The sequence below is a fragment of the Chiloscyllium plagiosum genome, unplaced genomic scaffold (genome assembly GCF_037043375.1).
Source record: "Chiloscyllium plagiosum isolate Xiang-an unplaced genomic scaffold, Cpla_swu_hap1 HiC_scaffold_47, whole genome shotgun sequence".
In the NCBI taxonomy this organism is placed as follows: domain Eukaryota; kingdom Metazoa; phylum Chordata; class Chondrichthyes; order Orectolobiformes; family Hemiscylliidae; genus Chiloscyllium; species Chiloscyllium plagiosum.
Window position 1 is genome coordinate 30,182,144 of NW_028270185.1, and position 12,410 is coordinate 30,194,553.

A 12,410-nucleotide genomic window follows, 5' to 3' on the forward strand; every position below is an offset into this window, starting at 1 on the left:
CATCAGTTTATCAGTCCCCTTGCAATTCAGGTGTATCTGTCCCTTCTTATACAGGTCTCTTCTACCCCAGAAGAGATTCCAATGATTCAAAAATGTGAATCCTTTTCCCCTCCACCAGCTCCTCAGCCACACATTCATCTGCTCTACCCTCCTGTTCCTACTCCCACTGGGACACGGCACTGGGAGTAATCCAGATATTACTGCTGTAGGAGTGACCGCTGTCTCTGAGGCAAGCAGACTCTGAAGGCCTGGGCAATTCAGCAGGAACAGCAGTTTATTCCAGCGGGAATCGATTACAGCCAGGAGAGGAACTCCAGACCATCACACAGGACAATCCAGCTCTCTCTGTCAAACACCCGCACAATACCATTCTTACACTTTCTGACATCAAAGTTATGGCAGTCTACAAACTAACTGTTCGTGTGCAGTTGATTATATCAAGTCCACAAGTCAACCAACTGGGCGATGATTACATCAGGTCTGTAAATCAGTTGATGAGGAAGTTAATTCCATCAGGTCTGTAAATTAACTACATCAAATTTACAATCCAATTAACTCGGCATTTTGATGACATCAGGTCACTGTCTATTACATATCTACCGGTCAGATTCAAACACACGGTGCCTGTTCGCTGATGTGGTCACTTGTTTATCTTGTAACCTTTGTCCCTGAATATCCTGTGACCTGCTGAGGTTCTGCCCTGCTCACCCATATCAGTTAATCATTCCCAATGTCTCCGTGGGCGAGCTGGCGTGTCTTTACTGATGCAGAGAGTCAATCACCTTCAAACATCTTATTCTATGGTTGTGTGAGATATTGTACTATATGTTTCTTTATTTTTATATTAAGGCCCTTTATTTGCCAACCCACTCACAATCGCTCGGTATTTACTCCTTCCGCATTTCATTCAGTCATTCATCAAACTGTGGTCTCCCCACTCCCCAGCGCACTATCTCACCTGAAACTATGAAAAGATGAGAATACTAATCCCCCTCAGAACCATCTACCGGGACTTGAACAGCTTGCAGAACATCAAACAAGTTGTCTCCATCAGCACGGACCTGTTAGATACAGATTGAATGGGGTCCCTGTCCCCTTTAAGAAAGTTACTGTCAAATAGCGCTTCCGTGAAATGGAATGAATGAGGGAGGAGACCGGCAATAGGGAGTGAAATCTCAAAACCCAGCCGCGGGAATCCGTTTACTCAGCCCTCTGCTTTTATTAAGTACATCTATAATTTCTGATTTGGTTAAATCATATAAGCCTGATATTCTTTCCCGTACTGTCTACCCTAAAAGGACTCACACCCTCATCCCCCTCCTACAACTACCCTCCGGGATCGACTTTTTAAGTTCCTGCCTAAATTCCTACTTTTTCTCCTCAGAACCTCGTCCTTTTCCGATCCTGTATCATGGGTTCCAATGTGTACAGCAACATCCTGTTGGTCCCTCTCCCCTTTGGGAATATTCTGCACCCTCTCTGAGATAGTTCTGAATTGTCTGTAGTGAGGGGATATTTGAATAACTGCCTGGATCCAGTTTGGAAGCTCTCTGGACAGATTTCAGAGCCCATCATTGAATCACTCTTTATTGGAGGGACAGTGAGGTGCAGCAGCACTATATTTGAATTCAGGCCTTTCCCGAAGCCGTTTTCAATGTATTTGGTCGGGCAGTGTGTTGGGAAGGTGACTCAGCTGGTTACTTTAGTTACTGAATTGAGAAATAATCGGGTGTGTACTCTGATTATTGAAGCAAACGAGAACTAAATTTAGTTCCGCTTGATTTTAAAATTTGAAGAAATCAAGAGGTGTTAACTCTTTCTTGTATAACACTTAAAACTGACCTGCAGTATATTCCTCACAAACTAATCGAGCAACAATCGAACATAGTCACACTCACAGAATCCCACTTTACAGACAATGTCCCAGACAATACAATGACCATCTCAGGGCAGGTCCTGTCCCACTGGCAGGACAGAGCCAGCAGACGGAACAGCTCCGTGGGATACAGTCAAGAGGGCTGTGCTCTGGAAGTGCTCAGCATTGATGCCAGACCCCATGAAGCCTCATGACATCAGGTTAAACATGGACACAGAAACATTCTGTGTGTCTACATAAGTATTAAGGTAAATAAGTCCCTGGGTCCTGATGGGATCGATCCCAGAATATTGAGGTAGACAAGAGAACAAATTGCTGCAGCATTGACAGACATCTTTGTATTCTCTCTGGCCACAGGCGAGGTCCCAGAGGCCTGGAGAATAGCTGATGTTGTCCCATTGTTTAAGAAGAGTAGCAGGGATAATCCCGGGAGTTACAGAGCTGTGAGCCTTATGTCAGTGTAGGGAAATGATTGGAAAATATTCACACGGACAAGATCTATATGCATTTCGAAGAAAATGGATTTATTAGTGACAGACAGCATGGTTTTGTGAGGGAGAGGTCGTGCCTTCCTAATTTGACCACGTTTTTTGAGGAGATGATGAAGATGATTGATGAGGGAAAACCAGTCGATGTTGTCTACATGGACTTCAGTAAAACCTTTGACAAGGTCCCTCATGGCAGACTGGTACAAAAGGTGAAGTCACATGGTATCGGGGGTGAGCTGGCAAGATGGATTTTCCTATTTAGAACTGACTCAATCATAGGAGACAGAGGGGAGTGGTGGAGAATGCTTTTCAGAATGGAGGGCTATGACTCGTGGTGTTCACAGGGATCAGAGCTGGAACCTCTACTGTTCATGGCCTTTAAAAATAATTTGGAGGAAAATGTGATGAGTCTAATTAGTACGTTTGTGGAAGATACAAAGATTGGGACGATACAAAGATTGGTGGACTTGCGGATAATGAGGACGATTGTCAGAGGATACAACAGAACATAGATCAGTTGGAGGCATGGGCAGAAAAATGGCAGATGGAGTTTAACCTCAACAAATGTGAGGTGTTGCATTTTGAAAGGTCAACTACAGCTGGCAATTATATAGTGAATGGCAGAACCCTTCGGAGCATTAACATGCAGAGGGATCTGGGTGTACACATCCACAGATCACTAAAGGTGGCAGTGTCACAGTGTCATAGAGTCATAGAGATATGCAGCATGGAAACAGACCCTTCCATCCAACTCGTCCATGCCATCCCAAAACAATCTCGTCCCACCTGCCAGCACCTGGCACATATCCCTCCAAACCCTTCCCATTCACATACCCATCCAAATGCCTTTTCAATGTTGCAATTGTACTAGCCACCACCACTTCCTCTGGCAGCTCATTCCATTTACGTAAAACCCTCTGAATGAAAAAGTTGCCCCCTAGGTCTCTTTTATATCTTTCCCCTCTCACCCGAAACCTATGTCCTCTGGTTCTGTACTCCCACACCCCAGGGAAAAGACTTTGTTTATTTATCTCATGATTTTATAAACCTCCACCCCTCAGCCTTCGACGCTCCAGGGAAAGAAGTCACAGCCTATTCAACCTCTCCCTATAACTCAAATTCTCCAACCCTGGCAACATCCCTTCAAATCTTTACTAAACCCTTTCAAGTTTCACAATATCTTTCCAATAGAAAGGAGACTGGAATTGCACACAATATTCCAGCAGTGCCTTAACCAATGTCCTGTACTGCCACAACATGACCTCCCAACTCCTATACTCAATACTCTGACCAATAAAGGAAAGCATAACAAATGCCTTCTTCACTAACCTATCTACTTGACACTACGATTTCATAGAACTATGAACCTGCACTCCAAGGTCGCTTTGTTCAGCAACACTCCCTAGGACCTTACCATGAATGTGTCTATCCTGCTAAGATTTGTTTTCCCAAAATGCAGCACCTCACATTTATCTAAAATAAACTCCATCTGCGACTCCTTGGGCCATTAGCCTATCTGATCAAGATCCCATTGTAATCTTCACTGTCCACTACACCTCCAATTTTGATGTCTTCAGCAAATTTACTAACATGCTCACATCCAAATCATTTATATAAATGTTGAAAAGTAGTGGACCCAGCACCGATCCTTGTGTCACTCCACTGGTCACGGGCCTCCAGTCTGAAAAACAACCCTCCTCCACCATCCTGTCTTCTACCTTTGAGCCAGTTCTATATCCAAATAGCTAGTTCTCCCTGCATTCCATGTGATCTAACCTTGCTCTGTCGAAAGCTTACTGAAGTACATATAGATCACATCTACCGCTCTGCCCTCATCAATCCTCTGTTACTTCTTCAAAAATGTCAATCAAGTTTGTAAGACATGATTTCCCACGCATAAAGCCATATTGACTATCCTTAATCAGTCCTTGCCTTTGCAAACACATGTACATCCTGTCCCTCAGAATTCCCTCCAACAACATGCCCACCACCGACATCAGGCTCACTGGTCTATAGTTCCCTGGCTTGTCCTTACTACCCTTCTTAAACAGTGGCACCATGTTAGCCAACCTCCAGTCTTCCAGCACCTCACCTGTGACTATCGCTGATACAAATATCTCAGTAGGAGGTCCAGCAATCACTTCCTACAGATTTCCCGGGTACACCTGATCAGGTCCCGGGGATTTATCCACTTTTATGCATTTCAAGACATCCAGCACTTCCTCCTCTGTAATTTTTCAAGATGTCACCATTTATTTCCCTACATTCTATATCTTCCATGTCCTTTTTCATAGTAAATACCGATGCAAAATACTCGTTTAATATCTGCCCCCATCTCCTGCAGCTCCACACAAAGGCCACCTTGCTGATCTTTGAGGGGCCCTATTCTCTCCCCAGTTACCCTTTTGTCCTTAATTTATTTGTCCTTTGGATTCTCCTTAACTCTATTTGCTAAAGCTATCTCATGTCCCCTTTTTGCCCTCCTGATTTCTCTCTTACGTATACTCTTCTAAGGATTCACTCGATCTATCCTGTCTATACCTGACATGTGCTTCCTTTCTTGCTGGTGGAAAAGGGAGTAAAAAGGCCTATGGCATGCTTGCCTTCATTGGAATGGGCATTGAGTATAACAGTAGTCCAAAGATGTGTGGGTTAGGTGAATTGGCCAAGCTAGATTGCCCATAGCGTTCAGGGATGTGTAAGGTAGGCGCATTATTCAGGGGAAATGTGGAATAATAGGGGAGGGGAATGGATCTGCGTGGGATATCTTCAGAGGGTCGGTGTGGACTTGTTGGGCCAAATGGCCTGTTTCCACACTGTAAGGATTCTATGGTTTCTATGATAGGAAAGTTATGCTTCAGCTTTGTAGAACTTTAGTTTGGCTGCACTTGGAATATTGTGTCTAGTTCTGGTCACCACACTACTAGAAGGACGCTGATGCTTTAGACAGGATACAGAAAAGGTTTGCTAGGGTGTTGCCTTAGCATGAGTGGTTTTAGCTATGAAGAAAGTTTGGATAGACTGGATTTGTTTACATTGGAATGTAGAAGTTTATAAGATTGTGAATGGCATTGGATGAAGTGGAAATATGAGGCTTTTTCACAGGTTGGGGCGTCAATTACAAGGGGCACAGGTTCAAATCACAAGGAGGGAAGTTTAAAAGAGATGTGCAAGGCCCGTTTTTCACACAAAGGGTGGTGAGTGCCTGGAATGTACTGCCAGAGGAAGTGATAGAAGCAGACACATTAGCAGCATTCAAGGGAATACCTGGACAAATACTCAAATAGGAAGGGAATAGAGGGATACGGATCCTGGAAATGAAGACAGTTTTAGTATGGAAGGGTTAGATTAGATTAGATTAGATTAGATTACTTACAGTGTGGAAACAGGCCCTTCGGCTCAACAAGTCCACACCGCCCCGCCGAAGCGCAACCCACCCATACCCCTGCATTTACCCCTTACCTAACACTACGGGCAATTTAGCATGGCCAATTTACCTGACCTGCACATCTTTTTGACTGTGGGAGGAAACTGGAGCACCCGGAGGAAACCCAAGCCGACACAGGGAGAACGTGCAAACTCCACACAGTCAGTCGCCTGAGGCGGGAATTGAACCCGGGTCTCTGGCGCTGTGAGGCAGCAGTGCTAACCACTGGGCCACCGTAACAGGGTAAGCGCAGGCAGCGCAGGCTTGGAGGGCCGAAGGGCCTGTTCCTGTGCTGCATTGTTCTTTGTTCTTCTCTGTTCAGTGAGCTCTTCCTGCATTTAAAACACTGCAACAGGGATGCTATGAAACAACTCTAGGTCGCTGAGATACAGACTCACCTTGGAGGATACAGTCCCAGATGTGGCTTTCCCAGACTAGTGCACATGGAAGTTTGAATATTGAGTTTTACTTTTAAAAAGACACCTCAGCTGGATACTATTGAGACAAAAATTTCAGTGCAATCACATTTTCAGAATTCCAGTGTCTTTCCAGTCAGATCACTACTTCGAATCCCTTGATTAGATTCCAGTCTGTAACTCACTCCGGGGTATTGATTATTCTAGATATAAACCTCTTGGAGCACACCAAAAAGAAATCACTGGAGAACCGCAGCAGGTCTGGCAGCATCTGTGGAGGGATAAGAGAGTTACTGTTTCTAATCCAGCTTAATTGGAGTTTTGAAACAAGGATTCCTTCCTCCCAGGAACTGAGACTTCTCTGAACTGCTTCCAATGTAAGTATATCATTTTCATAAAGGAAACCAAACCTGAGCGCAATATGTGGTCTACACAGTGACCGTGCAGTTGTAACAAGACTCCCTCCTTTATTACACTACTCCCTCCCTGAGGGGTAACATTTTCATGCAGGGGGGGTGTGTGTATGGAATGAGCTGCCAGAGAAAGTGGTCCAGGCAGGTACAATTACAACATTTCGAAGACATTTGGACAGGGACATGAATAGGAAAGATTTAAAGGGATAAATAAATATTGAACTGTTTCCAGAACACTGAAAGTAAATGTAATCTTGAACAACTCTATTACAGTCCTTGTCCAGAATTGCATGTGAGACAATCTATTTTACTGAATTTGCCTGCGCCAAGGATGTGTTACTCTATTGGAGCAGTTGCTGTTTATGAGATAAATAACCCATTATCCTGCTAATTTTCCAATAGTTATTCCAACTCTTCTTTTTTTTGTCTGTAATTTGATTTTGATTTTATTGTCACATGTACTCAGTACAAAGGTACAGGAATACAGTGAGAAGTGTATAATGCACCATCTTAGGGACAAATACTTTGGCACAGAATCTTAAGAAGAAGGTATTAGATTAGATTAGATTACTTACCGTGTGGAAACAGGCCCTTCGGCCCAACAAGTCCACAACGACCCGCCGAAGCGTATATGACCCAGACCCATACTCCTACATTTACCCCTTCACCTAACACTACGGGCAATTTAGCATGGCCAATTCACCTAACCTGCACATTTTTGGATTGTGGGAGGAAACCGGACGACCCGGAGGAAGCCCACGCAGACACGGGGAGAATGCGCAAGCTCCACACAGAGAGTCGCCTGAGGAGGGAATTGAACCCGAGTCTCTGGCGCTGTGAGGCAGCAGTGCTAACCACTGTGCCACTGTGCCGCCCACAAGTATGAAGAAAGAACAATGTTAAAAATTCAACAATTTTTATTTTTAACGTAAATATACTATAACATAAAACACACGATGTAAGTTTAAAAGTTACGTTGCAGACATTCTTACTTTTAAGTGGAAAATAAAGGAATAAAGACGCAGGTTCAAACATTACAGTCTTTCTTAAGTGCTTAATCTCATTTGGACCGCACTTCAAAGAATCACCTTGAGATCAGAGGTCCGTGCTAAGGCGACAGCTGGCCAAGAGACTGCGTATGCTGGGCCGAGAGATCACGACACCAGGCCGAGAGATCATCAGACTGGGCTGAGAGATCATCAGGCTGGGCCAAGAGATCACCACACCAGGCTGGGAGATCATCACACTGGGCCGAGAGATCATCATGCTGAGCCGAGAGATCACCATACCGAACTGAGAGATCACCACACCGGGCTGGGAGATCATCACGCTGAGCCGAGAGATCACCATACCGAACTGAGAGATCACCACACCAGGCTGGGAGATCATCACACTGGGCCGAGAGATCATCACGCTGAGCCGAGAGATCACCATACCGAACTGAGAGATCACCATACCGAACTGAGAGATCACCATACCGAACTGAGAGATCACCACACCAGGCTGAGAGATCATCATGCTGAGCCGAGAGATCACCATACCGAACTGAGAGATCACCACACCGGGCTGGGAGATCACCACACCGGGCTGAGAGATCATCATGCTGAGCTGAGAGATCACCACACCGAGCTGAGAGATCCCCACACCGGGCTGAGAGATCACCGCACCGGGCCGAGAGATCACCGCACCGGGCTGAGAGATCACCGCACCGGGCCGAGAGATCACCACACCGGGCTGAGAGATCACCGCACCGGGCTGAGAGATCACCACACCGGGCTGAGAGATCACCGCACCGGGCCGAGAGATCACCACACCGGGCCGAGAGATCACCACACCGGTCTGAGAGATCACCGCACCGGGCTGAGAGATCACCACACCGGGCTGAGAGATCACCGCACCGGGCCGAGAGATCACCACACCGGGCTGAGAGATCACCGCACCGGGCTGAGAGATCATCACACTGGGCCGAGAGATCACTACAGCGGGCTGAGAGATCCCCAAGCCGGGCTGAGAGATCATCACGCTGGGTTGAGAGTTTGCCACACCAGGCCGAGAGATCACCATGCCAGGCTGGGAGATCACCATGCCAGGCTGAGAGATCATCATCCCCCCAGCTGAGAGTTGACCATGCCGGACTGAGAGATCACCAAACTGGGCTGAGAGATTACCATGGCGGGCTGCGAGATCCCCACACCCGGCCGAGAGATCACCACGGCCGGCCGAGAGATCACCACGTCAGGCAGTGAGATCAACACACCTAGCCAAGAGACAGCACATGCTCAGCCATTGAGAGAGTGGCACCTTGGGCCACTGAGAGATTGCTCAGCTGGGCCGAGAGACTGTCAGGCTGGGTTTGTGGACAGTCTGAGGCCAGGAGTCCCATGGCCAGGAGAAGAAAGAAGAGAGGAGAAAGATCAAAAATGGAAAAGCGAAGAAGGAAAAGAGAAAAATGAAAAGGAAAGGTATGTGTGTGTGGACTGGGCTGCTGGGGGAGGTGGTGGAGGCTGGTACAATTGTAACATTTCAGGGGCATCTGGATGGGTATTTAAGTGGGAGAGGTTTGGAGGGGTGTGGGCCAGGTGCTGGTGAACGGGACTTGATTGATTTCATCTAATACAATTATTCTCTCTCATTTAGTCTGAAAATCCCCTTTTCAAATGAAGGAGGACTCACAGAGCTCCCATCTGCAGCATATGAGACAATGCTGAAGCAAACCAATATTCTGTTCCTCCTTCATTCAGCTTGAATAGTATGTACTACTTCGATATTCAAGTAATTCTCTTCTTTTCAACAAGGCTGAACTAATCCCACTAATTATCCCTCTAATCTGCAAGGGCACATTAGAGGCAATGCTGCAGTTGGGAATTTGCCACACAGGGGTTGACATTCTGAAGAGACCATAAAGTGCATTAGGCCTGTATTCTATAGGCCAAGAACTCATGGGAAAGCTACGTAAAAATAAATTTTCAGGGAGTTTGTGCAAAAGTTTATCAACTGTAAAGTAGTGATGGTAGGAGCCATTTTGGGAAACCAAATATTAGCAGGAATTATACACTTAATGGTAAGGTCCTAGGGAGTGTTGCTGAACAAAGAGACCTTGGAGTGCAGGTCCTTGCACCTTGAACGTAGAGTTGCAGGTAGGATATGATAGTGAAGAAGGCGTTTGGTATGCGTTCCTTTATTCGTCACAGTATTGAGGACATTGGTTAGGCCACTTTTGGAATATTGTGTGCAATTCTGCTCTCCTTCCTTTTAAAAGGATGTTGTGAGACTTGAAAGGGTTCAGAAAAGATTCACAAGAATGTTGCCAAGATTGGAGGATTTGAGCTGTAGGGAGAGGTTGAACAAGCTGGGGCTGTTTTCCCTGGAGCGTCGGAGGCTGTGGGATGACTGTATAGAGGTTTATAGAGTCATGAGGGGCATGGATAGGATAAATAGACAAATGGGGTGGGGGAGTCCAGAATTAGATGCCATAGGTTTAGGGTAAGAGGGGAAAGATATAAAAGAGACGTAAGGGGCAACTTTTTCACACAGTGGGTGGTACATGTATGGAATAAGCTGCCACAGGGTGTGGTGGAGGCTGATACAATTGCAACATTGAAAAGGCATCTGAATGGGTATATGAATAGGAAAGATTTGGAGGGCCGGGTGCTGGCAGATGGGGCTAGATTGGGTTGCGATATCTGGATGAGTTGGACCGAAGGGTCTGTTTCTGTGCTGTACATCTCTATGACCCAATGACCCGATGACTCTAAATGGGCGGAGTGGACAAGCTCGATCTCAGGTGTCCTGTTTCACCTCTATCTTGGAATTGTCGCTATTTTAAAATCACTATTTTAACTGCAGTGTAAGAATAAAGTGCGTGTTGCTTCAAGCCTATCAATTTGCCCAATTGAATTGCCTCTGGAACACAATGACTGACACTTGCCTTTAGAAAATAAGAAATAACTATTCTTTCGCTAGTTATTCTTACTCCTTTTTACTTAAAGAACCTCTTTGGATGCATCCTAACCTTCTCAGCCAAGGCCATCCCATGCCCCCTTTTTGCTTTCCTGATTTCTTCTTCAGTAAAACCCTTATCCCCTGTATACATCCAGGGATTCCCTTGGTCCCAGCTGCCAGTACCTCAGCCATACCTCATTCGTTTTCTGGTCAAAGCCTCAATATCTCTTGTCATTCAGGGTTCCCTATGCCTGTCAACCTTGCCTTTCACCTTCATAGGAACATATAGACCTTGAACTCCAGCGAGCTCACTTTTAAAGGCCTCCCACTTGCTGGAGGTCCCTTTACCTGCAAACAAACTACTCCAATCAACCCCTGCAAGCTCCTGTCTAATTCCATCAAAATTCACCTTTCTCCAATTTAGAACTTGAACCTGTGGACCAGTTCCTCTCCATAACTACTTTAAAATGAATAGGACTGGTCCCAAAGTGCTCCCCCACTATCACCTCCATCACCTGTCCTGCCCTATTTCCCAAGAGTAGGTCGAGTTTCGTCCCTTCCTGAGTAGGATCCTCTATATCCTGCTTGAGGAAACTTTCATGAGTGCATTTAACAAATTCATTTGCTCGCTTGAACCTATGCCACTCTTTCATAAGTTTATGGCTGATAAGTCTATGTTTTGCGTTCCCATCTACCCAGTGTAACCTTAGATTCTTGTCTTGCAAGGAAATAAATCTACCTGTGACTTTAAAATATCCACTGTCCTCACCTCTCCCACTTTCTAGGACAGACAATTCCAAAGTTACACACCCGAAAAAAGAATTCTCTTCATCTCCGTCCAAAACGTATGACCCCTCACTAATTTTATAAACATGGTCCCTAATTCTGAACTCACCCACAAGAAGAAACATCCATTCCAAGATCATTAAGAGCCTTTATACAGTTTGATCAGATCACTCTTAACTCGTCTAAACTCCAGCAGAAACAAACTCAGTCTGAGCACCTAACCCGATTGCATAAGCCACTCATTCAAAGTATTCATTGAGTAAACCTCCTCTGAACTGTCTTTAATGCATTTACATCCTCTTTCAAAATAAGGGACTGTTGAAATGAATTATACGGTCAGGGTTAAATAGACATTATTATACCGTAGTAATAGAAAAACAGCAGGTTTCAATTAATGAACCTTGTACCAAGTGAACCTTATGCATCCTCGAGGTTAGTGTCAGCAAGAGTCTACAAACAGCAGTTAGTGCCATCAAGTCATTCCAGATAGGCCTTGGGGCCAGAAGAGGTTTAGAGGCAGGGAGGTGATGGTCACTGACAAGGGATGGGGCAAAACATTGACAGACAGGGTGGGCGGCACAGTGGCACAGTGGTTAGCACTGCTGCCTCACAGCGCCTGAGACCCAGGTTCAATTCCCGCCTCAGGCGACTGACTGTGTGGAGTTTGCACATTCTGCGTGGGTTTCCTCCGGGTGCTCCGGTTTCCTCCCACAATCCAAAGATGTGCAGATCAGGTGAATTGGCCATGCCAAATTGCCCGTAGTGTTAGGTAATGGGTAAATATAGGGGTATGGGTGGGTTGCACTTTGGCAGGTCGGTGTGGACTTGTTGGGCCGAAGGGCCTGTTTCCACACTGTAATGTAATCTAATCTAATCTAATCTAATTTACTAAATGATCTCTGACTGAGTGAAGTCTAATGAATCTTGGGAAATTCAAAGAATTTGCATTAATGCATCTACAACCGAATTAACAACCTCTTTTAAGACTCTGGGATGAAGACAGAAGGTGATGAGACCTATTATCAGTTTGACTGAGTCCAGCCTCCTTAGTGACTGTAATTA

At 45.5% G+C, this 12,410-nt stretch overlaps 1 long non-coding RNA gene across 2 annotated transcripts in view; it reads right to left on the bottom strand.

The window, feature by feature from the left end:
- Positions 1-12,410, bottom strand: part of LOC148136045 (uncharacterized) — a 421,214-nt gene that overhangs the window by 392,007 nt on the left and 16,797 nt on the right. The window contains exons 3-4 of one of the 2 annotated variants that reach the window (XR_015754774.1): positions 6,190-6,478; positions 257-518 (exon numbers count right to left, since the gene is read on the bottom strand). This is a non-coding gene — a long non-coding RNA (uncharacterized LOC148136045). Of the gene's footprint in view, positions 1-256; positions 519-6,189; positions 6,479-12,410 lie in introns of those variants that run through there. The other variant, XR_015754775.1, reaches the window with a different exon arrangement.